Source organism: Ambystoma mexicanum, chromosome 3p, assembly GCF_040938575.1.
Source record: "Ambystoma mexicanum isolate Mex_15411 chromosome 3p, UKY_AmexF1_1, whole genome shotgun sequence".
NCBI lineage: Eukaryota > Metazoa > Chordata > Amphibia > Caudata > Ambystomatidae > Ambystoma > Ambystoma mexicanum.
The window spans coordinates 1,263,760,129-1,263,785,986 of NC_090925.1; positions in this window are offsets into that span (position 1 = coordinate 1,263,760,129).

Below are 25,858 nucleotides of genomic sequence, written 5' to 3' on the forward strand. Positions count from 1 at the left end.
TGAACTACTTAAATTGATCAAATTGGTGGAAAAAAGAGTGAAAAAAAGGACTGGCATAACCACATCAGGCTGATAGTGAAGTAAAAAAGCAAAGATAGTAAATAGGTTCACAGTACAGTTGGTAATTCCATCATTGAAATAGCAAGTCAATTAAACATTCGTATCATTTGAGTAATTAACAAAGAGGTGCCATTTTCTGTCATGTTGGAAAGAGAGAGAGGGTGAATTGGCAATACACCTTTCCTATCTATATTATTCCACCAAATTTCATAGAAATGTTAGTAAAGTCTTTCCAATTAGATGTGATTAATCGAATGGCCAGAAGAATAAACAGGTCAAAGATTATGGCAGTCGCCTTACTTTTGCCCTCATTAAAGGCATGGCTGCCCAGTAAAACATTGGTTAGATTTAGTGAAATTGATACCTTAAACATCTGTTGAAGGAGGGATCAAATTTGATTCCAGAAAGAATTTACCAAGATACATTTGAAAAACATATGTTTAAAGGTCCCGGAAGCTGAGTGACAAGACCAGCATGAATCACGATCATCTAATTTAGGCAGAAACATTTTCTGGAGGTAACAAAGGCTATGTGTATGAGGAAATAAAGGGTTTGAGTTAGATTAGCAGATGCGGATACAAGCTTAATTTTGGACCATATCATTGACCACATTTCACCCCCAAAACGTGACCCACAATCTTCTTCCCATTGCAATTCAGATGCCCACAGATTATTGAATATTCTTTCAGACATAATAGCTTTATAAAATATAGAGGCTTTGAGGGTGTCACAAGATTTAATAATGCAATGTCTAGTGGGATCCACAATTAATAGTTGAAGATCGCTCCCGCTGCTAGCATCTAAACATGCATCACTTAAGTTAAGATACTCACTGAGGGGGAAAGCAGGTAATGAGAATTCAGTTTTGAATTTTTCTAAGGAAAGGATAACACTTCCCCTAATTATTTGATCCATACATGTAATTCCTTTAGTAACCCAAACTTTGCAACAACTCTGTCTGTTATTTATGGTTATATATTTATTGCACCATATAAAAGGAGAGAGGGCTATGCTGGGTTTATTAATTAGATGAAAAAGGAAATCCTTCAAATAATTATTGGTAAGGCAGAATGTTTATCTTTATTATCAAATGGGAGGACCAGTATTTTTTCACAGTCAGCCGTGTAGGCAGTTTTGTGACCTCATTAGAGGAAAACCAATAATTAGCTTGCTTAAGAACGAAGGCTCTATGATAATTTAAAAATTTCGGAAAATTAACTCCTCCAGTAAGTTTTTTTTTTAGCTTGCTAGAGGCAATTATTTTCTTTTTCTTGGAACCCCAAACCAGGTTTGGTCCCATTGTTCACTCTGCCTTTGGCAGGAAGTACGAGTGAAGTCCGCCTCTGGCTCCAGGGTGTCTAGGGTGGGCAGGAAATAAGGGAGGTGCCCGAAACTCCCTGTGATTAGTCTCTGAGGAGACCCAAATGCACTCTGTAGTGATTGGTCGGCTGACTGTCTGGCAAGGACAGCCACCCTGCTGGGTGACTGACAGCTACGCTGGAATGAATGGGAGAGAACTGAATAAAAGGCAAGGCTTTTGGCTTGGAAGGCAGAGTCGACGACTGGACGAAGGAACCGAAGGAGAACTTGAAGAGGACACCTGCTGCAGCTCCTGGACCGTTGGTTTGCCCGGTGAAGCCCTGCTGCTGTGCTGAAACTCCAAATTCGTATCAACAGAGAAGCCCCTGCAAGGATGACTTCTCCCCTTGAGTTGGTGGGACCAATCAACTCCAAAGTAAGCCACCTGGATATCCTTCTCGTAGCTGGTTGAATTTCCAGAGTTGCTGCTGAAAACCGTATAGCCAGGGAGAGGAACACCAGATTGCGTGTGTTGCTTTTAAGGTGCCTAGAGCTCCAGGAAGATCCTCCGGACTCCCAGGAAGCAGGACTGACCAAGCCTAAGCCCCCTCAACAGAGTATGGGACCCCAAAAGCAAGGAAAGTCCATCTCGACAGTCAGGAACCGCAGTGTTGCTATTTGCGGTAGACGCAAGGAGCTGAAACATTGAACAGCCACTTATTTGAAGATTGCCGGTTGCGAGCGGTGACCATCTCATTGCAGTGCAGGAGTCCCGAGAAGTCCTCCCTCTTGTCCCCACGACTGAGGCCCAGGAACAGTGAGATCTGCAGAGCTTCTCAGGAACAGAAGTCATCTGCTGCACTTTTTCTTCAATACAGTACTGTAAAAGTCTGAGAGAACTTACTTCTTGCTGTAGAGTTGCTTGCATCTTCTACCACTCACATGTCTAAACAGCTTGTGGCCCTACATTTGATTCTTCTTTTCTTCAAAGACTTCTAAAACATTGTACAAAGACTTTTTCTACTTACCTACCAGAGGTACTTCATCCTGTATAAGATTTTTGCCCATTGACTTTAGCTTAGCCTATTATACTGAATGACTCTGCTTTGCCTGCTTAAGAATATTTGTGGTCTCTTGTTTGTTCTAATCACCTTTTCCTTTTTACCAACTTCTAAAAGTATTCTAAATGCAAACAATAGGATATTAATGTCCCCAGCACCCTAGCTATTGAAGTCACCTGAGGGTATAGGTTGTGTCTGTGGGCCATCCCAAAAGGGTCTTTACTGATTTAGAAACTTAGTGTGTATAGTATTGAAGTGTATTTGTGTGGTACTATTATATTGCTCCCTTCTGAAAAAGGCTTATTCTAACTGACCGATAAATAAACAAATAATTGTTTATTCAAGAAACCTTGTGTGTCAGAGTTTATTTGAACACTTGTCACTGTGAATCTCTGTGTAACCCCACTACAGCTCACATTGGCCCCTCTTGAGATAAGCCTGGCTGCTCAACACGCTACCAAAACTGTGTAGTACAAGCTTATATCAAAGGTTGGGTTTCCTATTACCGGTAGTCAGGGTTGTTGTAGTGTTCCCCAAGGGTACTGCATACAATCGTGCCTAACACTATTCGATTTATATCCAGAGGAGAGGGAGAACAGGTCATTTGTATCTAGTAAATGGGGTAGCGTTATACTCGGATTGTCAAGGAAGATTAATATGTCCTCTGCATAGGCTGCAAGTATAAACTCAAATCCCTTACACCTAATACCTCTAATATCCTTATTTGTTCGTATTAATTCTAATAACGGTTCTAGGGCTAACATAAAGAGGATGGGAGACAGGGGACATCCTTGTCTAGTAATTGGTACGTGATAAAGATTGACGTTTTTGGGTCTGAATATAAAATCTTAACCAGTCCAACATAACCATCACCAATTCCATGCCACTTTAAACTTTAAATCTTGGTAGCAAAAAATGCCACTCAATGTGTTTGAATGCCTTTTCTGCATCCAATGCAATTGCCATATATGGTTTTTGGGGAGATTAGAGTGCATGTGATATGAAGAATATAGATTTTCGTAACATTTAGTAAAAACTTCCAGGATATCTGTGTCAGAGGATACTAGTTTCCCAGATTCAGTGTTAACCACAGTGATACTATATTTTTCTTTTTTAGTTTTAAGATAAGAGGCTAAAGCTTTACCGGTTTTATTAGATGATTGATACATTTTAGATTTAAGCTTCAATACCACACTGCAGGCGTGTCCGTTAACTCTTTGTTAATGGAAAGACGAAGGGTCAGGATTTGTTTAAGTAAGGTACTGTTTCTCTAGTATTGTATTTTTTCTCTAATACTCTCTATTCATCATACAGGGCATCAACTTCTTTCTTGGCTTTTTTCTTCCTTTCGGCTACAAATGAGATAATGTGTTTGTGTAAAGCTGCTATATATGCATCCCAATTATTGGCAGGAGAGGTGTCATCATCTTTATTAATGTGAAAGAAAAAGTGGTGAAAATCAAGAAAGTTGGTGTCCTGAAGAAGCAAATTGTTAAATCTCCATCTTTAACACATCCCAGATCTATGTTGGTGATTGCAGGGGAATGGTCAGATATTAGAGAGCATTCAATCGTGGAGTCAACAATTGCACCTAGTAGAGATTTGGTGACACATATGTAGTCGATACGCAAGAGCAAATTATGTGCGGGGAGTGAAAGGTGAAATCTAGGTCAGTGGGGTACGAGAGTCTCCGTGTGTCAACAGCTCCGGTTTCGGTTAGGCATTTAATAAATTCAGTATGTGATTTAGTACGCTTAAATTGACATGGGGATCCTCTATCTAAGAAGGCATCGATGACATTATTGAAGTCTCCACAAATTACCAAATTAGGGAGATCTGACTGCAAGATCATTTGTTTCAGTTCCATCCAGAACTTGGGATCGGGGTTAGTAGGCCCATAAACATTAAGAATGGAGACAATTTGGGGTCTATTGAAAGCTTAACTAAAACCCACCCACCATTACAATCTGTGTTCTTGATGATGACTTGATATTTAGTACCCTTCTTAATTACAATTGCCACTCCGTTGTGTTTGCCATCAGCTTGGCTCGCGAACACATATCCTACCCAAAATCTTTTCAGCTTATTGATTCTTGTAATGATAGGTAGGTTTCTTGCAAGCACGCCACAGTTGACTTAAATCTATTAATATGAGCTAGGACTATCTGTCTCTTAATAGGATTGTTACAACCTTTAACATTCCACATCATAAACATTAACGCCATATTCTAAAACATAACGATAATGGTGATAATAACAAAGAATGAGTTCATAAAAACTTGTTTATTCATGAAGTACTTTTCGCTTGTCCGGAGGTTAGAGTATGCCAGAAAAGGGCAAAAGTTGCAAGGATTGTCATAAAATGGTAAGAATAGGTGAAAAAGACAAAAAGAAAAAAAGAAAAACCAACTTCGCAACATAAATAAATAAATAAATTGAAACTCGGTGATGATTAAAACGTTCCCACCTGACAATAATGAGAAGGTAAAATCAAGCAAAAATAAAAAGCTCAGAAGTCAGAGTTGCAATGTCTAGTGCCATAAGGGGGTGTAGGGCCATCCCATAAAGGGTGAAAAGACAGAGAAAAACCAGAGACAAATCCACTCCAACAAAGTCTTTAAGTTAACAAATCCAGAGCGATGATTATTCCAGGAAAGCTTTCCTCTAAGCGGAGTCATAGGCTATGAAACTAGTCGGGAAGGAAGAAACATCATGTGTAACTGGCAGACCCCATATCCATTGCTTCCATCTTTTGTAGTCTGATGTAGTTCTTAATATTCTCAGGGTCCTCAAAGGAAGAAGTACTGTCGTTAATAGTGACTTTGAAGGTGCATGGGTGAATCAGGACATACCTCACATTTAATTGCTTGAGCACAGGATGATATGAGAGTAAGTCTCTTCTCCGATGTGCAGTAATTCTGGATACGTCCTGTGAAATAAAGATCCTGTGCCCATTCCAGATAAGATGTTCCATACCTTTGGCTTTCTGGAGAATTAGTTGAAGTTGGGTGTACTCCAGAAGCAAGACAATTATTGTTCTTGGTGAATTATTCCTGCATGACTCTGCCCTCCTAGGTCCAATTCGATGTGCTCTTTGAATGTTTAGAGCAATGGATGGCTGCAGATTCAGAATGCCGGGAAGTTTCTTTTTTTTTAGAAAGAGGGCAACATCTTTCCCCTCCACTCTTTCGCAAAAGCCAAACACTCGGAAGTTGTTTCTGCGATTCCTGTTTTCCAAATCTTCATTTTGTTTCTGAAGAGTAAGGGTGGACTCCACCATATGAGCAACTTTAGTAGCAACATCTTCAGCCACACTAATTCTCTTTTCTACTTCTTTAACCCTATTCTCTAGGCTCCCCATATTTCATTTATTTGTTGAAGCTCGGCGTTTGTGGTTACCATAAAGGGTTTGATTGCCCTAATTTCAATTATCATTGTCTCCTTACTTGTTTCCAACGTGGTTCTAGTAGGGGTGGGGGGCACTTTTAGGCTTTTTTAATGTGGCAAAAGCTGCTTCTTTATTGGTGGGACCCTTCGTTTTTTTTCTTTTGAGATGACATAACGGAATGAGGGTCAGGACTGTCAGCCCCCGTATTAATAAATCACCAGAGTGTCAAGAGGCCTTTTCGGTGTCTGCTGTGACCCGAAGGGAAAACCACTGAATATTCACCAATCACATTATTGAATTGGAGATGTTTGTGGGAGACTACTTTAAACCAAAGTCACTTGTAAAAGACCTCAGCTGACGTAGATAGACCCAATGTGAGATTTTCCATTCCAAAGAGTTAAACAGCCACATCCCTTATGAGGACCCGAGGGCTGAGTTGTACAAAATGACAATGTTCCTTAAGCGGTTCTGGAGGAATATTATATGACATGATATCAATATCATAAAACAGAGAAGTAGTAGAAATATTACTCCTTGTTGTTTCAAACCAGGTAAGAAATAATTGCATTAAAAATTTGCAGAAAGAAACCTTATTAGGTGGTTAACAGTACCTTAGAAGGTGAAAACACCACTGATAAGGAGGCCGTATTCCTTCCTTCTGCCTTTGTTTTGGTTGAGTGAGCCTTCAGACAGGGAACAGTGTTGTTCGTCACAGACACGATCAATCACTGCTGACAGGAAAAGCGGCGTCAGCTTCTACCTGATAAACAGCTAACGGTGCAGGGAAACAATGCCCCCCCCTCCTTTGAGCACCAGGAGGTCAAATAAGCCCGAAAGGAAGTTGCTTGAGGCTTTTAATGTCCCTCACTTTCATGGATAAAAGTCACAGAGTGGGAGCTCCGATTCAACCCGCCATTCCGTGCCACGCTTGGTCACATCCCCGCTTTGATAAATATATATAGTTTGTGGTAAGCCAGAAGAAGGACTTGGACCAGAGGACATAGGTTTCAAGGGATTTTATTTAAATTAAAATGCCTCACTGACCCTAGTGCTAGAGAGAGATTCCCTGCTTAACAAACTAAACTGAAGTGCTTGTTGATGGCCCAAATAAAAATAGTCCTATGCCCAAACCTATCAGCTAAATGGCCCTACCACTTAGAGGAAAACATAAATCAAATAGATAGAGTGCCCTACACTCTTGGTTTTCTGAGAAAATCTCTTTGGGTATTCCAGGGGCCTTCCCCTAGGTCTAATTACAGTGTCCAAATCTCCTAACAGTTCTTCCAAAACAATCCACGGTTCACAAAAGTTCCCCAAAAATCCACACAACACAAAGAGTTTCAAGTTCCTGAGGAAACAAAATGTCCAAGTGTCTTCAGCTGGAGGGTTATTTTCCTAATCCCTGCCTATCACCTATCTGGGCTTCTCGTTACAATATTCAGTAATTGGGTGCCTATGTGCTTCCTACTTATCTGTTTCTTATTTTCTATATTGGGATATATTGGCTCCCTTGGCTTTATGTTTAGGATAGTCTTTCCTTTCTCCCCACTTGATCTCTCCCCTTTGTAGGTCTCTTGCATATGGGCAACCCTCAGACCTTCAGGCGTATTGGGTCTGCTGCAGATAGTGTGGGACTCTTCAGCATCAGTGAAGTAGCCCACAGCTTTCCGCTCGTCTTGCTTGGGTGCGAGCGGTTGTTGCTTTCCACTCGTCTTGGCGTACTTATTCCCCTTCGCTTTTTCATCATGAGCAAAGCCGTTACTCCGCTTGGTTCCTTGGTTCAGCGTGTCAGTCCTCTCTGCTTTCTCATCGTGAGCAAAGAAGTTACTCTGCTCAGTTCCCTGGTTCAGCGCGGCACCCCTCTCTGCTTTCACATTGTGAGTGAAGGAGTCACTTCGCTCTTTGGTTCTTTGCCCAGGGTTTTGGCTGCCGGCTACGGGCCCCTGGCCCACCACGTCCGTGGAATGGTTGCATCTCCAGGTAGGTTTAGGTGGGGACTGCTGTTACTTCTCCAGTCCTGCCCAGCTCTCTGTGTGCACAGCGTTGTCTTTCTCCATTGTTTGCCTTCCTCTGCACCACTGCCGGTTCCGTGGTTCAGTGCAGCTCTGGCTCTTTCTGACATAGCTATGTCAGAGCCTTGCCTCTGTGTGTGCTCTCTCTTCCTGCACTCCGGGATCACTAGCACTTTATTCTCATTACAGTAACGAGAGGGGCCGTACCGTTCGTCACAGGACGTTAAACACATTGAAAGTTTAATATTCTTTGAAGTCCAAAGCATAGTAGTTTGTCCATTTTAGTTACTCCAATGTAAGCAGATAATACTTTGTCTGTAGGGAGTTCCCCATTGGAATGGGAGTCCTTGTCCCGTGAAGGGGAGTCACTCCCATTGAGGTCCAGCTTTCCCAAACCCCTAAGGAGGGTTTTGCATAGCAGGCTCACCTCCCTAGCCTCAAAAGGGGTGGCCCTCCTAGGGAAGAAGGGACAAAGTCTCCAGATTGGACACAGTATACTCCAACTAAAGTTATTAAATAAGTAAAATTAAATAAAACACAGGTAGCTTGCTTCATGTATTGTGCACCAGTGGGGAGATGGAAATCATGGTTTTATACTTCCATCCCTCAGGACCAAGAATTAGCCATCAACTACCAAATAATCCAATGTACATATTTATCAAACCTACATTGCCTCTGTTTGAATCCCTCTTAAACATTGCATTGCCTACCCTGGGTCCTCAATATTCTTGATCCCTTCAGGATATCGCTGGTTTGTTGAGCTACAGCTTGATTTTAAGGGCCCCGCCGAATGCTTTCACCACACCAGAGGTTTTCTTTTTTTCCACACCCTCCTTGGGAAAGTCGGGTTGCAACTTGCGACCCTTTCAACATCACCCTGCCTTTTTCTCTAGATATTCGCATTATCTTTTCCTTGGTACTGATTTTAGTCAATGTAACGATAATCTGAAGTGGCCTCTTCTCCATCACTTTTCCTACAACGCCCAGATCCAGGGGATTACTTACTCCTTTTCCATATATCTCTAAGGGCATTTGTCACAAATTGATTCATAACCTTTTCATTTTCAGGTGATTATTCCACTTCTACCAGACATGGGTTAGGATTCCTGTTCTTTATGTTCAGCTCAGTGTTCTCTGTTCGCGGTTTAGTCATTTCCTCCACCAATTCATTTTAAGCGTTGAAACTCCCTGCCATTTCTTCAGATTGTTCTTCGTATTTCTTTTCCATTCTAACCACCCTGCCTTCCAGTTGGATCACCTTTGGGGATAAGACTCCAAGTGTGGTTTTCACCTCTTCGACAACCGTAGCCATCTTCAGGACCAGGAAATACATATCTTTGGAATTGGAGTCTCTCCTTCCATATCAGGCCTGAACAGCTTAGTTTTTATTTTTATCTGGATAGTGCTTTCCGCTATCACAATATTTTTCTTGCTGTTTATTGTGCTTATTTTATCTTTGGCTCATCTAATGTCTGGGGAGAGCAAGAGCTCCCAGCTCAAGCTGCTGCTTTGTCTGCTGCCTTGCTGGTTTTCCTCTTTCTCTCCTATTAGAAAACAAAATAGCATTTAATTTAAATAAATTGATAATTCAAAAGTAGCAACTGTGTGGTCCAATCGCTGGAATACCGTCAATTATACCATCTGCCAAATTCGTTTGCAGGTGCCCAGTAAATAAGTCTCAACCAGCATCAAACCGTGGTACCCTAATTTATTGCTGTTTTACCAGGGCCGGTATTAGCTCTGCTAGCCACTGTCACTGGAAGTAATTACGTGCTTGTTTGTTTGTTTGTTTAATCATTAGTAATGCGCTCCAGAGCGCAACAGTTACAGGATATGCAAAGCTTGAGTACAGAAGTTTCAGGGTAATGCAGGTAACAATCATAGATACAACACATCATACGGTAACATGCAGTATACATACATACATGCATTTCAATGCCTTTGTTCCTAAGTGAATGCCTATGTCCCACACATTTTCCACTGTGCCTGTTTGGTACAAGCCTGATCAGTATAGAAGCAGGCCACAGATCAGTAGCCATATAAAAATGCTGCACACACTCTGGCATAGATAATGAAAACTGAGATTAGAACCGCGACAAGTCTTTCAAGAGGTGTTGTCATTAGTGAGCAAAGAGGTACATTTCTTTGTGGTGTGCAGTTATTAACAGTCACTAATATTATATATGTAGCAACATTATAAGGTGCAGAGAAGAGTTACATTGAATATCAAATCTCTCCTAGGGGCTGGCAAATCTGAAAGAATGAGGCGCAGGCTGTATTGACAAGTTGACGACCAGGAGACTGTATTTGTACAGGATGACAACCTTTGATTTTGAGCTGAAGCTGGTATTTGAGCTCAGCCTGATATTCCAGCATGTGCCCATATTGTAACCCAATTCTATTTTAAACTAAATGAAATAATGTGTGAATGTTTTCCTTTTTTTGTAGGCATACAGTGCAAAAGCACCATAATAATAACTGATTTGAGTCTGTAATATCTCATCTGGGTTGTACTACTGTATTTAAGTTTTAAATATACGGAACTCACAGACTTGCGATTATTCATGATGCACAGAACAATTTGAAATTGTACAAAAAGCAAATAGTTGTTTGTGTTAAGCAGCACTGAAAATAAATCAGCCAAAGGCCTATGACATTTGGTTGGTGCTCATTTATCCAAAACCCCTTTCACGCAAAAGTCCTAGGTGAAAAGAAAGAGCAGGGACTGTACTTAAAAAGATGCAACCAAAATGTGAGCAGTCAAACCTTTTTGCAGAAAACAGTAGAGTACTAGATATTGAGATAAGATGATTTCACCATTTTCACTGCATCATCATCCGGTGGCAATGCTGCGATTTGGGCCTCAACACTGTAGTTCCACCGTCTTGAAATTAGCTGCTGAATAACCTTTGCCGGCTAACATTTGACACTCTTGACTGGCAGTGGCTAACAACTTTTGCAACCATCTTTTAGAGAAACAGAGCTCTAGACTCTAGACCTGCACTATACAGATGCTGTGTTAGTTGTTAAAGGCAACGCTATCTGTTGTATGTCCCTTGTATTGTAGCACCACAGGCCTTACTATCACCAAAGGATAACTGCCCCCTGTCGACCCCAGTGAGCGTAAAGGCTGCTTCAGCGTAGCCTGAATGTTGTACTGTTATCAGGAAGATGAATGCTGATCTCTGCAACAAGTGCTTAACACAGTGGCAAGTCTCCAGAACAGGAATGGCGCTCTAACTTATCAATGTGCAACAAAGAACAATAGAGGCTACTTGGATCAGATCAAAAGTGGGGTGGTCAGTCATCATTTCGAAAAAATATTGTCGTATGACAAAAATGTCGAAAAAAAAATGTCGAAAAAAAATGTCGTATTCTGTTTTTTAAAATTATATATTTATTTTGGGGCCCGGGAGTAAAAAAAAAATGGGTAAAACAAAAAAAGATTTTTAAAAGAGGGGATTGGGGGGGGGATCCCCCCATTTCGAAAAAAAAACGTATTGAAAAAAAATGCGACTTTTTTTTCGACATTTTTTTTCTCGAAATAATGAATTTCGACATTATTGTTTTCAAAATGATCACTATAAACCCAAAAGGAAGTTGTCTGAAACAGCCAGGCAGCAGGCTCAGAAATGTGTGCCTCCGTAGTGCACTGTACAATATCATGACATAGGTGTTTTGCAAACAAATGTGGGGCACTCACCTCTTTGAAGCAGGCAGCCATGTGGAAGCCCCTCTCAAGGTGTGGCCCCTGGGCCTGGGCCTCTTTTGCCTTCACACAAAGATGTCACTGCCCCATCCTCATGCCACAACTCTGTTTATGGCTTGGCCTCCCTCTTAGGAAATGCAGGGTACAAGGGAAGGCTTGCACATGAACACAGATCATTTCAGAAAGTGCTTTACCCACAGAGCTATCTTCCCAAACATCTTTGCACTCACTTGTCATTAATATTCCTTAAAGCACATGATCAATATAGTACCCAAAAAGACTACACTCATTTGGTTTAGTGAATACGCAAACTTTATTTTTTACATGGTACACAGAAATATTGGTTGACTGGTTGATGAAACAGACCTAGTTGTGCCTATAACACATTAACAATCTACAGAAGAGCACACGCCATGTTCACTTAAATTGTCTACTAAATTGGGCAGCAAAGGCAGACTTTTGAGGACGTTCTTTAAGTGCAATGTTTCTGTGGCGCTGTCTAAATCCGGTTTCAATGTCACGGCTCTCCAATACCTTGCCGATTAATACATGTCATGCACAAATTTGAAATGTTTTTTTTTTTTATTTGGATTGGCTTTCCACTCTTGCTTTTGGTGAAGGCCAATCTACAACACACGTTTCCACTACCTCCTTTTGCCTTTCCAACAGCCTCAGTTCTTCCCTGTTGCCTACCTATGTTTTCATTGTGGGTCTAGAATTCTGAGCATTTACTCACCTCCACGCCACTGATGTTGAAATGCAATCTTTTAAATGGTATTTGAGACACATGTTATGGAACACCTCTAAATCCCCTCTGTGACAAAATTCTGTGACACCCTTTAAATATTTGGTCAGCCCCTTGTCACATACAATCTTCACAAGAGCTGTATGAGGCGCAAACCAGGATCCAGCAATTTCTTCCTCCTGTCCTGTTCCTCGCTCATTGGTAGGTGCCTGCAGGCATGAAAGTATCTGTTTACTTCCCATGCATGTTTGTTGGCGTTATGGTGCAGACGTTATTGCCACGTATTGTGAAACTTGTTGAATCATACCTTAAGTTTTTTATCTCATAACAGTTCTACCTTTAAAACGTGTGATTGATGAGCACCCAAGTTTCTAGTGGCAAGGCCTATGAAGGCCATCGATTCCTCTTTTTTCCCATTGGATCCTGGGACGTGAACACAAAATTCCAAGCAAATAAGTGACTGGATGGCCTCTTCATGCATGGCCATTGGAAACGCGCAACCTCTGTGATTCCTGCCTCCCGGCTACACGACAGGATTTAAACTTTTGAGCTTAGAGTGCAATGTTATCAGTGAGCTCAAACGTACTTCAAGAAAATATTTTGCTTTGCCTCAGTGTGTTTAGAGTGGTATATTGTGATTAGACCCTAGCAACTTTTCCCCTCCAGGACTCCACTCCAGCATACAAAGCAGGATAAACTGATAAAAGGAGTTGCTGTAAATATTTGAGGAATGGGTATGTGAATTACAAGGATAGGACATGTGGTCACTCAAAAAGCAGTCGCAGAAAAAGAATATGCGCAGGTTTAGACAAACTAGGAATGGAGCGCGCAACATAAAGAAAACACATTTGGATTAAACTTTGAAATAATCAAGGACATGGAAATATTTACCTTTCAAAAGCTGGCACTGTGCAAACGTGCCAGTTAGCACATGAACAAATGAATTTCTTTTCTTTCGAAAATCACTATCATGGCTTTTCCTAACTATCGTCTACAACAAGCTTGGACCAATAATTACCAAAAACAACGATATTCATATCACAAAGGTCATGCGTCAATAAGACATTCTGAAATTTCATTGGATAGAACTCATTTATTAAGAAACAAAGTGATGGCCACTTAATAAACGTTTAGATTTAAAGAATACATTCGCGCAAAAACATTTAATGGAGGTGTGCAATGGGCACCACCAGTTCAAAGCTGCTCACAAGCAATCACAAATCAGAACCTGTTCTTGTACCTGGAAAACATGTCTGGATCTGCCCATTTTATGGTGGGGAATATATCTGTATTGCATTTAAAAAGGTAATCTTTGACTCAAAGATGGAGTCTGGGAGAAATGTATATGGGCGCACAAGTGAACATTTGACTCAAAGCCTCAGTGAAAACCTATTTCAGAAAACTGTTTGCATTTGCTGAAGCAGTAGAAAAACAGTTTGTATGGTGTTCAGACAACGTTTGTTTTGCATTCTGCAAGGAGCTGCAGGCAAGTTCTCTCGGCTCCCATGCAAAACAGAGGGTGTTTACATGTCAGTGGAATTCTGCAGCATACACCGGCTGGGTAGTTGTGGAATTGTATTGGCAGTCAACCTCTCTGGAAAAGTATTGAGTTGTAATTGTGTACATTAGAGTGGGAAATATCAGACAAGGCTTGAAAAAGAAAGAGTCGCTTTTGCTTCTATTGGATTGAAAGAAAGTAGACATATCTTTTTATCCAGTCTGTTCCCGTGGCGAGTGTCTCTTTGCCAACCTGGGGTTTTGAAAGCTGTCCAGTGAAATTCTTGGCAAAAGATGAAGTGTTGCAAACAAAGGCTAACTGTGATGTAATCCTTTCTTTTATTCTGTATCATTTATATAAGTGAATAAACGGCCAGATAAGCGCCAGTTTTATAATCCAATTGATAGAGGAAGTGAGTTCTTGTGTTCCAAAAAGCACACTTCCTTCCCGTTTTTTTGTGCATTGGGGAAACTCAAAAGCATATATACTGAGCACTGAGACTTGGGTAGCAAAACATTATCCAATATAATAGCGAAATGAAATCACATTTCTTTACAACTCTCATACTGAATCATGTCAAGAGTGAGTAGTCTGAGAAAGTCAGATAAAACTGTTGGCTTTCTCAATCCCCATAAACAATCCTTCTCTTGTCACACACCCACCCTCTGCAACTCAATCCCAATATCGACTCGGAATGCCCCCACAACTCTCCAATTTTGCAAATCCTTCAGAATTTAGCCTTTTCAACAACACATGACCATGGCACATGACCATGGACTAATCCCAATTGATGCACAGAATGCAACTCACAGGACTGCGCTACTGCTGAAAGATGCCAGTCCAAACGCTGGCTACTGTAAGGATGCAGAAGTAAGACTCTGACAGGAAGGGGCATAGTGTTTCCTATAAACTTTTATTCAAGAGCAAAAAGGAAAAGAAAACCAGATCTCGCCCTAACTCTAAGAGGGGTTTCCCTGCCTAAACTGAAATAACCAGTGCCAGAATATCCAAAGCAAAAGTCCCAATGTCCAGTGTCCAAATCCTTATCGTGTCCCTTACACACTCAGCAAACTAAATCAAAAGGAGATGTCTTCTTGGTCCAGAGGAGTGACTCCCTTGCCTTGGACAAAAAACAGTTCTTGTCCTGGTAAGAAATGTGATCAGTTCCTTGGGGTCCCAAACCCTGGTTGGCAGCCCTTGCTTCCTTTAGCCAGATACTGCACTGAAGAAGAACAGCCAGGATGCTCTTTGCAAGCTGCAGTGGGTCCTTGACCCTTGGATGCAGACCTGGTTCCTTCTCACCAAGTACTGCGATGAATAGTGCCTGAATGACCTTTTCAAGCCGTAGTGGATCCTTGACCCGTGGGTGCAGACCCGGTTCCCTCTCACCAAGTACTATGACTAAGAGGAGTCGTTGGATGTCTTTTCCAAGCTGTGGTAGTTCGTTGGCCCTTGGGTGCAGACCTGGTTCCCTCTCACCACGGGCTGCGATGAAGAAGAGCTGTTTGGATGTGCTTTCCAAGTTGTAGTGGGTCATACAGACTTGGTTCACTAACCTGCCAAGTACTGTGGACTTTCTACTACTTTCCAAGTCTCTTTGTTTGGGTGCAGGTCCCAGACCCACAGTTCCGGCTTTACTTTTCCATTCTGTAGGCTTTGTTTACTCTCCTTCCAAGCCTTAGTACAGGTCTATGTACCTTATCGCTTTCCTTCCACTGTGGTGTTTGGGTCCCAGCCCCTCCTTTCCCAGCCTTGCAACCACCTCCTCCAGTGTTCAGAGCCATTTCGGTTTCCCGCGTACCTGGTGGTATGGCTTGCGTTAGTACTGGCTCCCACGAGGCAGCTAGGCTTGTATATAGCACTCTGATAACTTTCTGGAGCTTCCTTTACCCTGTGGATATTCTGCAGGCTTCTTTCTTTCCGTGAGAGTGTGTTTCTGCGCTCTCATGGTCCCCGGTTCTCTGGGGCTTCTGGAGCCTTGTTCGCTGCACTCTGGTAACTTTCCAGAGCTTCCTTCTCCTCGCGTGGCTTTGCAGTCTTCTTCCCTTCAGTGAGAGTGTGTTTCTGCACTCTCGCAATCCCCAGATCTCTGGGGTGTCTGAAGTTTTGGTCTGCTTGCAGCCAGCATGGACCCCACATACTGGATCAGCCCCGGACCCTCTCTCCTTCCTCTTGGCGTCCTGTCAGAACACGCCTGGACCTCAGGCTCGTTCTGGCTCTCGCAGTTCCTCCAGGGAGGGCTTGACGCTTTGTCAAGTCCTTCTTTGGTTTTTATCTAGTTTCCTCCAATCACTGTTCGTTAACCACTAGAATGTTGAAAGTGGTTCCAATGGGTACTCATTATTGCTCCGCGTCTCAGTACCAAGTGAGTGTTGATATAGTAACTCAGTAAGACTCCTCCTCATCTCAGTACTCTCTATTTAGACTGCTCTAGAAAAGGACATAGGGTATGAGGTGAAGGAAAGGTGGGTAAGTGTGGAAAGGGGTACCAGGGTCATGTGCTTGGTGGGGATACAGCGTTCTGCTGATGTGGTCGTAATTGGTCCCAAAGGGGGTTTCCACTGCCAGGAGATCCACCCGCTGAGTACCACCCCCAAGACGACTATCGGGTAGCGGCCTCACCACCCTGGCCTCATGGGAATGGGCTCCCCCCTCTGGATGCAGTAACAACATCTTGGGATTCGTCACGCTATCCAAACCTTGTACAGCGCTCTGCTGCTCTCAAGCTAGGTCAGTGCTTTAAACAATAAAATGAAAATAAAATGGTAGTTTTTAACAGAACTTCAGTGCAAGGAATAGATATAAATCCAAGAATTAGTGTGGCCAGGGGCAAGCAATTGATGGATATATAACCAAACAACAACTGCAAATTGTATGTCCCTCCTCACAAGCCATCTCCCTCCCAGCTGCACTCTACTTATAGGTAGTGCAGAAGCGCCACTGAATAGTAAAACTTAAAACGGATTTTTTTTTTCTATACATCTTTGCAAAGTCTTGATAAGCATTATCACAATTCTAAACAAAATTAACTCTGTATTTGAAACGAATCTTTTCGTACGTTTTTGAATTTACCACAAAAATGAATGAGGACCATCTTTAAAAAATAAATAAATGAGAAAAATAATTGCATACCTTTAGTGGTCGTTGTTGTTGAAAAATGCTGGCCTGACTACAGGGACGTAATTTCACCAAAACGCCAGGGGTAGCAGAACTGACATCACACGTCCCTTGACCTCTGATGACATCACGTGAAGTGATGTCATTTGACCCCATCCCAAAGTGATATTGCGGGAAGCGATGGCACACAACCTTTAACCCCTTGACAAAACAGGTAGTGGCATCACATAGCACTGTTCCTAAGTACATTACAAAAAATATGGTTACGATATCACTATAATGTGATATACATTTCATACAAGAATGGATCGCCATAAGTATCGTTAAGATCAGTCTGTATAGGCCCATATTACCAAATTACTGTGAATGCAAGCCGACGTCCATGGCCAAATGATAATGATGCGTTATTATATAGCTCTTACGCTTAAGCACTTTATATAGAAAAAATATCCATACACTATCACCCATCCTGTGTTGGTACTCATTTATCGACCTCAGAGGGATCAAAGGCAGAGTTGCAGTGTTTAAGAACAGACTAAATCAGTGACTCACCTCCTGAAGTGTGCTTGAAATAAACCCTTAACGGGTCTAGAAATGATTGTATAGAATTCCAGAAAGACACATTATTTGGTATTCCTATTCTTTCTTATTTAAGGTCACTGCTGAAAGTGTTAGACTTGTGGAACCCCTGTTAATTTTTTTAAGAGACCTGAACAAGAAAACCAGCTACTCCGGAAGCAAGGAGCCACATGGCACTGGCCACAGCCCAGGAGCTTACATTAAAAATGATTTTTTTAAAATAAAAACCTTTTTTCTTAACATAATTTTATTTTTAGGGGTAGCAAGGGTGACCTCGGGGGTCGCAGTTGCGACCCCTGGCTACCCCTAAATGACGTCCCTGCCTGACTACCTGACTAGCAGCGTGTGCTCAATTGAATCTGCAGTAATGATGGACGTTTGGAATCAGATACCATTTTATACCCTGCGATTACCTACTTATGGTACATATGGGAGGACCCTGGATGGGCAATTTGTCGCTTTTTATGTATTTAACGCTTCTGCATTTGCCCTGCCCAACACACAGTGTTACAAATATCTACAGCTGTCAGATAGCAGATTTCGGGTTGTCTTTGAAGCTATTGTACCTTTTGATTAAACCGAAAAAATCACCAAATTGGTCAATGGCGTTAAAATATTTGATGATGCAATCAAGAAAAGATAGTGACATAAGCGGCAATGTCCTGACTTGCCCTTGTGGAACATCCTGGTTTATTCAATTAGCAAGGGCTATTATATGCAGTGGTTTTTTGATCTTGGTATGCAACATGTAAGCGGAGACTGGGGTTCTTCTTTTGTTTTTGTGTATTTTCTGCATCTGGTTTCGCCCAGCTAGACACTCGATGTGTATTGATGTCAGATGTCTTGAGCCGTGGGCAGGCAGATTGTGCTATATATGGAAGCATTAATGCCTTTGATAGATACATTAACATTGAATAGAGACATATTATGCCATCTTCTAAGACGTGTACATCACTCCTGTAGTCCCACTCCCCAGTGTAACATTCTAGGTAACTCAATTAGCAAATTCTGCTGTATACAGTTCTCTCTTGACATAGTTATGCAACATGGAAGCAGAGAATGGATGGGCTTTCTTTTGTTTTTGTGTGTTTTAATGGTCGGGCTCTGCCTAGCTAGACCCAAAATATGTATAGATCTCTCTAACTGTGGGTGGGCAGATTGTGGAATGTCACATTTTTATACAGAACCAAATCACTGCTGTAGTAGTTTCAGAGTGCCTGATTCTTGTCCATGGCATACTGCACCCCAGCCCAGGGTGCTCTAGACCTTATTCTGCTTGCGGAATCATGAGCAAAACTGAGGAATGCAAGAGGGGAGAGTAGGAAGAGAAGATGGATATCAGGGGAGACGTTGGGCAAAGAGAAGTGCTCTGTGTAAAGCTGGATGTGTGTTTGTCAATCTTATATGGATTGTTTTCTGGAGAAAGTTAGAGAATAGTTATATTTATTGAGATAGCATAAGTGATTTGGCTCCAAGGAAGGGCTTTAAATTAAATATTGAGTAGTGTTGGATGTGTGAGGGTCTCATCAGCGTGCTTGGGCAATCCCGGCAGATTTGTAGGCTTTATATATCTGCTGCATCCATTTAAATTACCTCAGATATTTCCCAGACGTTACTTCTGGGACTACACAGCCCATCTTAATTCAGAGGCCTAATTCAAATGTGGAAGAGTCATAAAAGGTGAAAGCTGGTTCTGTGGAGAAATAGAGCACAAGAGAAGGCAAGGGATGTAAAAAATAATCCTAGTGCTTCATCTTAATTCCTATCCCATGTTAACCTTATAAACCTTAAACCTTGATGTTCTCTAGAAGTCTTAGGGAGGGGCAACGCGGGGTTGGTTGTAAAGATGGTTTTAAATAATATTGCAGGCCTAATATGCTAGTGTGCAATAGACGCTGACACTGTTCTCGCATGATTTCACGAAGGTTTTACTTTGGCTTCTTTGTTTCTTTTATTAAGGTTTGTTTGTGTTTTTCTGGATGTGGAGGCAGTGGGATGAAATAAAAAGCCTAGGATTTAGTGTAAGTGAAGTTCACAGTTAGATTAAATCAGATTTGGCCACAGGTCATACCACCTAAGTGATTAAACATGACAAGGATCTAGAATCGAATTGATGAAGTAATCAAAGCTGCTAAACTATCTGCATTTCTACGGAGAAAGCTGGCCTGTTAATTAGTAAAGGCATTTGAAGGCACTCATGCATTAAGGCCAACAAATAAAAAGCAATGTTAATGAACTCAAAATCAATTGTATGTGTAACACATAGCAAACAGTACTTCCCTGGAAACACTTAGTAGCCACATTATACGGGCCCGCCCAGGACTGGTCGAGCGACCAGGACTCAGATGAAGAAACCGGAAAAAGTGACCCCGAAGAAGAAACAGAGGCACATCAAGAAGCGAGTAGGCTCGGATGGGGGGGAGTAGGAGGTACAAGCAACAGATATGAAAACATAAATGCAAGTCTGTAACGGATGTTAAGCATGAATAACCTGTTGTAAGTTGTTTTGGTTTGAAATAATACAAATTGTTTTAAAAAAAAAAACAACAAAAAACAAACAGTACTTCATAGATATGCCACCTCAAGATATTTCTAAAGGTTTGCACATCTTTCCATTATGTGATGCTCTATGTCCTTCTGTCAAATGAGTGGCAGAGAGGATACATTCTTACGACCAAGGCTGATATTTGCTTATACATAACATTGGCATGTCTGTAACCGGTGCCCTATGGGTCAAAGAAAAGCACAGGAATACCCCTGAGTAATAATAGTCCATCTTTGACATTTGATCATCAAATTTACGGTGAAAAGATAACTTTTGTGCCATCTTCTAATACTTGCACAATGCTCCTGGGGGACACCCAAGTCAATGCCTGTGAGCAAGTGCTTTTGTATATCAAGTGTTCTTGACAGGATTATGTGACGAGTGGGCTGTCCCTATGTTGAAGCTCTTGGTTTTTCTTTATGCTAACACTGTGGCTTTGCCCTGCAAGACACTCAATGTTTAAGAATGTCTAGGGATGTGAGCGGGCAGATTGTGGAATGTCTCCGAGGCCAATAATCCTTTGATAGGTGAATTGAACCAACTGCGAAATATCTGGAAATAATTATGACCACATAAAGCTGAGATGGTACAAGGGCATAGTGCTGTCGATGAAGAGTGTTCTCACACCCCAAAGGGGCCTTTTCAGGGCGATCCAGAATGTTTCCGACAGAAGACACATTGCTCATACCACACGTCATTATGGGCAGCCTACAAAACTTCACATACTGAAATTCCTGGCTTACAATGATATTTCTCTGTTATTTTTAAAATAAATAAAGCTCTGTGATTTTCTATTTAAGGTGTTTCAGTGTGTACAAAAACCACAGACATTCTTGTATTTTTGATTAAAAGGAAGTCACAATTCTGACTTATAAAAGGGCCTTGCACCTCCCACCCCAACACCCACACCATGGACGTTATAAGGGCCCCCTTTGGTGGGGGAAGCTGCACGTTTTGGGGGGCGCTTTGCTAGAGACAAAGCTTTAGCAATGTTGGAACATGCTGCTATGAACAGCCATGTTCTGTAAGTACTCCGAGGACATGAACTTGGATTTAGCTTTGTGCTAAGGAGTCAATTGCTACAAATGGATGGGTTTCAGTAGAGCATGGAGTTGCACTTGCTATATTTGTATTTATTTGACAACTCGTGTTGTATATGTAATGTATTTTATATTGTCTTTTAGTCTTTTATGCAAATGTTTCATTCTCGAATAAAGTACACTGAGTTCCTATGCCTTATGGCACATCAAATTCACATACATGACACCAGATTAGAACCTCATTTTGAAACTACCTACTTTGTTTGTGAGTTCATGAATGACAAGATGCTACATGAATACATTTTAAATCTTTAGTAGACATTTTGCCAATGGTGGAAATCATCACTTTTACATTCACTTATTTTTTTTTAAAAAAAATACTGTGTGATTTATTTACTTTGGAAAATTATTGTTATACGGTTCATATTCTTTCAATATCTTTTATATTCTGAAATCCAAAATGATGTCCTGTAGAACTTGGGAATTTTTCATAATAGGAACATACACATGTATCACTTGACACACATTGGTTCCGAGTTTGTCGTGAATCCACCAAGTATATGCTCTTTATGCCACAAGATGGTACCATCAGTTGAAAGAAATAAAATTTTCATTTGAGATCTAAAACAGATTTATTTTTAATTAGCAAGACATTTTCATTATCCATGCCAGTCATCCCATCCTAGTACCCCCATGTAGCTTGACTGCAAACCCCAAGGTATGATCAGGCTGGGACAGGAACCTAGGGCAACAATGTCAATGACAAATGTTCAGGGCCACCATGCTAACGTGGGTCTGCTTTTTGGATAAAGGGTCCCATTTTGATGAGTTACTTCAAGGTGCAGCCCCCACCTTTTTACATGAACAAATATTAATGTAAAGACACATCACATGAAGACCTTTTACTCACAATATCCACACTCAGCACTATTGAAACAATCTCTTGCAAATAGAATGACTTGACATGTGTGAGTGTGTGCCATGATTTCATCTCACAGCCCAAGCCACTGGGATAACAAAAAAACATGTGGAAATGGATGGATGGACGAATGATGTGAAGTACCAACATTAACAAGGATATGGGTTATTAATACAAAACAAAGTCCCATGGATGGAAAAGAGTGCAGCCAGACGATCTAGTGAAAGTACAGTAATATGTACCGGAAGACGGAGGACCCAACCCAGAGACGGGGAATGGAGCCACAGGGTGGGGGCGCTTCTTTGCAAGACGAGGCAACACCAAACCCCTTGTTAGTAGAGAGTGTTTCGGGGGTTGGTAGAGTCCTGTTCCGTCCTCAAAAGGCTGCTAGCACTTTGACCTTGCTTGGTCAATCAGCCCTAGAAGGATCTGACAGGCTGGGGGCCACCCCTACGAGCCCATCGCAAAAAAGATCAGCTGAGGAAATAGAAGCCTGGGAGCTGCCACCTTCTCCGAGAAAAAAGGCTAAAATGACCACAGACAGGGCTCAACAATATACCCCGGCAAGGATGACTCCGAAATCCTCTTTAAGTCTACAAACCCCCACAGGAGTGGAAAAAATAAATGACAAAGAGGGAAAACAAAACATCCTGGAGCGGCCACTCTCGGACGAAGACCTCCTGATGGACCTGGCGGCCGTGTAAGTTGAGGATCAGACCCTGGTAACCTCACAGCCAGATACAGGCCTCATTGCATCCCTGATGGTAACGATGGCGCTGTTCATGAAGCTGCACGAAACCCTGAGTGACCAAATAAGAGACCAGACCACAGTGATGGCCATGCTCCATTCAAAACTCTTATATTTGGTAGGCTTTGTTACTGGCATTCAGGGAAACCTAGACAAAAACAAGGAGGAAATCACTAATATACTACACAGCATCCAGAGAAAAAATTAAAAGGCGTAGTGATGCGGATCGATTGAGTCTCTGGACCAAAATCTCAGAACACTTAGAATCTCAGGCTGGGAATCCCCCTGCGAAAGATGTGGCTGAGGGGGCTCAGACTGACATGGGTCTTCCGAGGAGGAGGCCTCTTAAGCAGGATCAAGTGCCCGAGTCTCAGTCATTTGAGGTGGGGTCACCGGAAACAACGCCAGTTGTGCGATGTTCGGTTCCGGAGCTCGTATCACTTGAGGAGACTCCAGCAACGGCCACAGTACCGTCCTCTGACCCAGGTAATAAAGCAAAGCCATCCATCTTAGGGCCGCTGGCCACTGCCAATGCTCCACCAATGAAGTAATATGAAATCTTTGCCAAATTGTCAGAAGACAGCAAGGTGAATGCCCCCTTGAATAAGTCGTCCCAAAGCATAAAGGTTGCCCTAAGAAGAAAATTGGCTAAAGAAAGGAGCAATACTATTAAAGAGCAACCGATTCATCGTATCCCCAAACACAATCAGCCAACATCTGTACCCAGGAAGCAACAAACCTAGTTCCATCGAAATTAGTGGAAAAAAAGAGGAAAAAAGAGTCTCACAATCCCCCAGGTGAAAGAAACTGTTCCGCCAGTTTTCGAAGGAGCGAGATTGGGGATAACTTACCGTGACAGACTATTGTAGCTTCAGAGGATGAAGAGCAGTGGGGCCTCATTTATCTTTCCACATATTCTTTTCGGGAGGATGATGGGATGACGATAGATGTCCAGAGGGAGGAGACTTCAGTCCCATGTAGATCACCATCTCAAGGCAGTTTGAGTGATGAGATGAGTCAAAGCGAAGACGTGGACAAGATTGAAATCCAGCAGTCTGAAACAGATGACATACGTTTAAATTCAATGTTAAGTTCAAGTTATTGAGGACGCTACCTTAGTAAACCCAAAGGAGGTGGCAAATGGCTTTGCTCAGCAAGAGAAATGTGTTCACTTTAAAACATTGGAGGACAGAAGTCTGTAATAGAAAATGGAGGGAAAATAGGAGTCCGAGTTATGAACCCCCTAAGAAATGCAATGCACAAATCCACGACAAACAGAAGGCCAAGCATCTCAGGGCGATCACCAAGGAAGGATCAGGATCTAAAGACCACCATAATGTCTTTTGCTAGACACCCAGACTTTCATTGGAAAGAGTACCAGTCATTAAAGACAACTTGATCCTGAATAGAGCTAACTTATTGTGCCTTTTTCATAGCATTCCTGCGCTAAACGATACCCACTTGGAGGATTTACACCTGGTAGAATTCACTGGGGAAGCCTGTTTGGACAAAATCTTTATGTATTTATCCTCTTCTAAGAAGAAGGACATCCTCTTAAGGGAAAGGGAAAAATTGTCATCTATGGGCTTTGCCCTTTCCGACTATGATACTCAAAAGCAGCCCAAAAATAGAGGCGCTAAGGGGGGCTGATAAGATTGACCAAGACAGACGTCACGTGGATAAATGGCAGATGGCTAACATATAGAAATGAGGGCCGTCATCACTTGGTAGCCACTCACCCAAGATGGAGCCATTGCCCCGAAAAAATCGGTTGATTCGCCTAGTAGTGGAAAACAATCGGAAGCCTAAAGATATCAATGAGTCTCCTGACGTTCGACAGTCCGACTTGGAAGAACACTGGGGCTGGCTGGGGGGCGCTTTGGCTAATCATAGTGCCCGGCATAGTGCCTCGGGGAAAAAGGGGGGTCAGTGAGGGCTCCAACGGAGTGCCTTATGTGCCTCTGCTAGGAATACGGGAGGCTTTGCCCACCACTTTGGTGCGGGATCTCTAAATCTGCAGGACTTTGACCTTGTCTGTCTTCAAGAGACGTGGCTGCCACATAGCCCAAAACTCCTCATACAAAAATAATATTAAACCAGATGAGAAAAAAGGTAAATACATAGTCAAATGTTGTGAGGGCAGCCTGGTTAAACTTGGAGTGGGTACACATCTTGGATTCCCTCATGTGGAGGTGCACTGGTATGGAGTGCGTGGCATGAACACAGCCTCATTAATCTTATGAATCTATCATTAAAAACTCCTCAACATAAAGAACTTTACTATATGTCCCTACTGCAACTTTTTAAACCATGGAGAAAAGAAGATTTATTGGACATCCATTCCACAGTACAAACACATGTTGGATAATGGACGCCAACAAGAAGAAGAACTTCAAGCACAACTAAATGTATACACTCCTGAGAGCAGTCAACCTTCTCTCACAGGAAGCCAAGAACCACTTGGAGACCCACTCATAGTAAATGAGGCAGAATTAGCCATGACTGAAGTAGAACACCAAATGCGATATGCTTACTATTCCTTTTCTACTTTCCGGTTCTAAATTGTTTGGATTTGTGCACTTAAGGGTAATTATTTATATCTGCATTACCTCTTGCTTACATACCAGAGTTAGAGATTTTGTGAATTAGTAGGAATCTTTCACTTCCAACGTATGTAGCCTACTTGTGCCTTTTACTTGCCAATTATAGATATTGGCTATGTTTACTGAATACTTATACTGATGATCTAACGTTGTCAAGCTTACAGGATGGGGACCACTATATGGCCCTGTATATCTTTAAACATAGGTTATTGGGTTTATCAAAGAGTGTATTATCAATGACAACACATATGAGAACATGTTGAATCTTTTCACCTATATTGATGGGGGTGAGGACCGCCTTAGGCGCAACATGGGAGACTGATATTTAAGTTGAAAATGGAGAGTATGGTATATAAAAATTGTAATTTGTGTCTACATAAAAGTTTCTGAACCAATGTTTTCTCTTTGTATTAAGAGTCCAAATCTGGCCTTATGAAGAAGAGGTCATCCTCGAAACGGGTCGCTAATTGATTTGGACTTCACTTTTTCTTCAATTTTGGTGTCATCTATTGATATTGTCCTGTTTCTTTGTTCT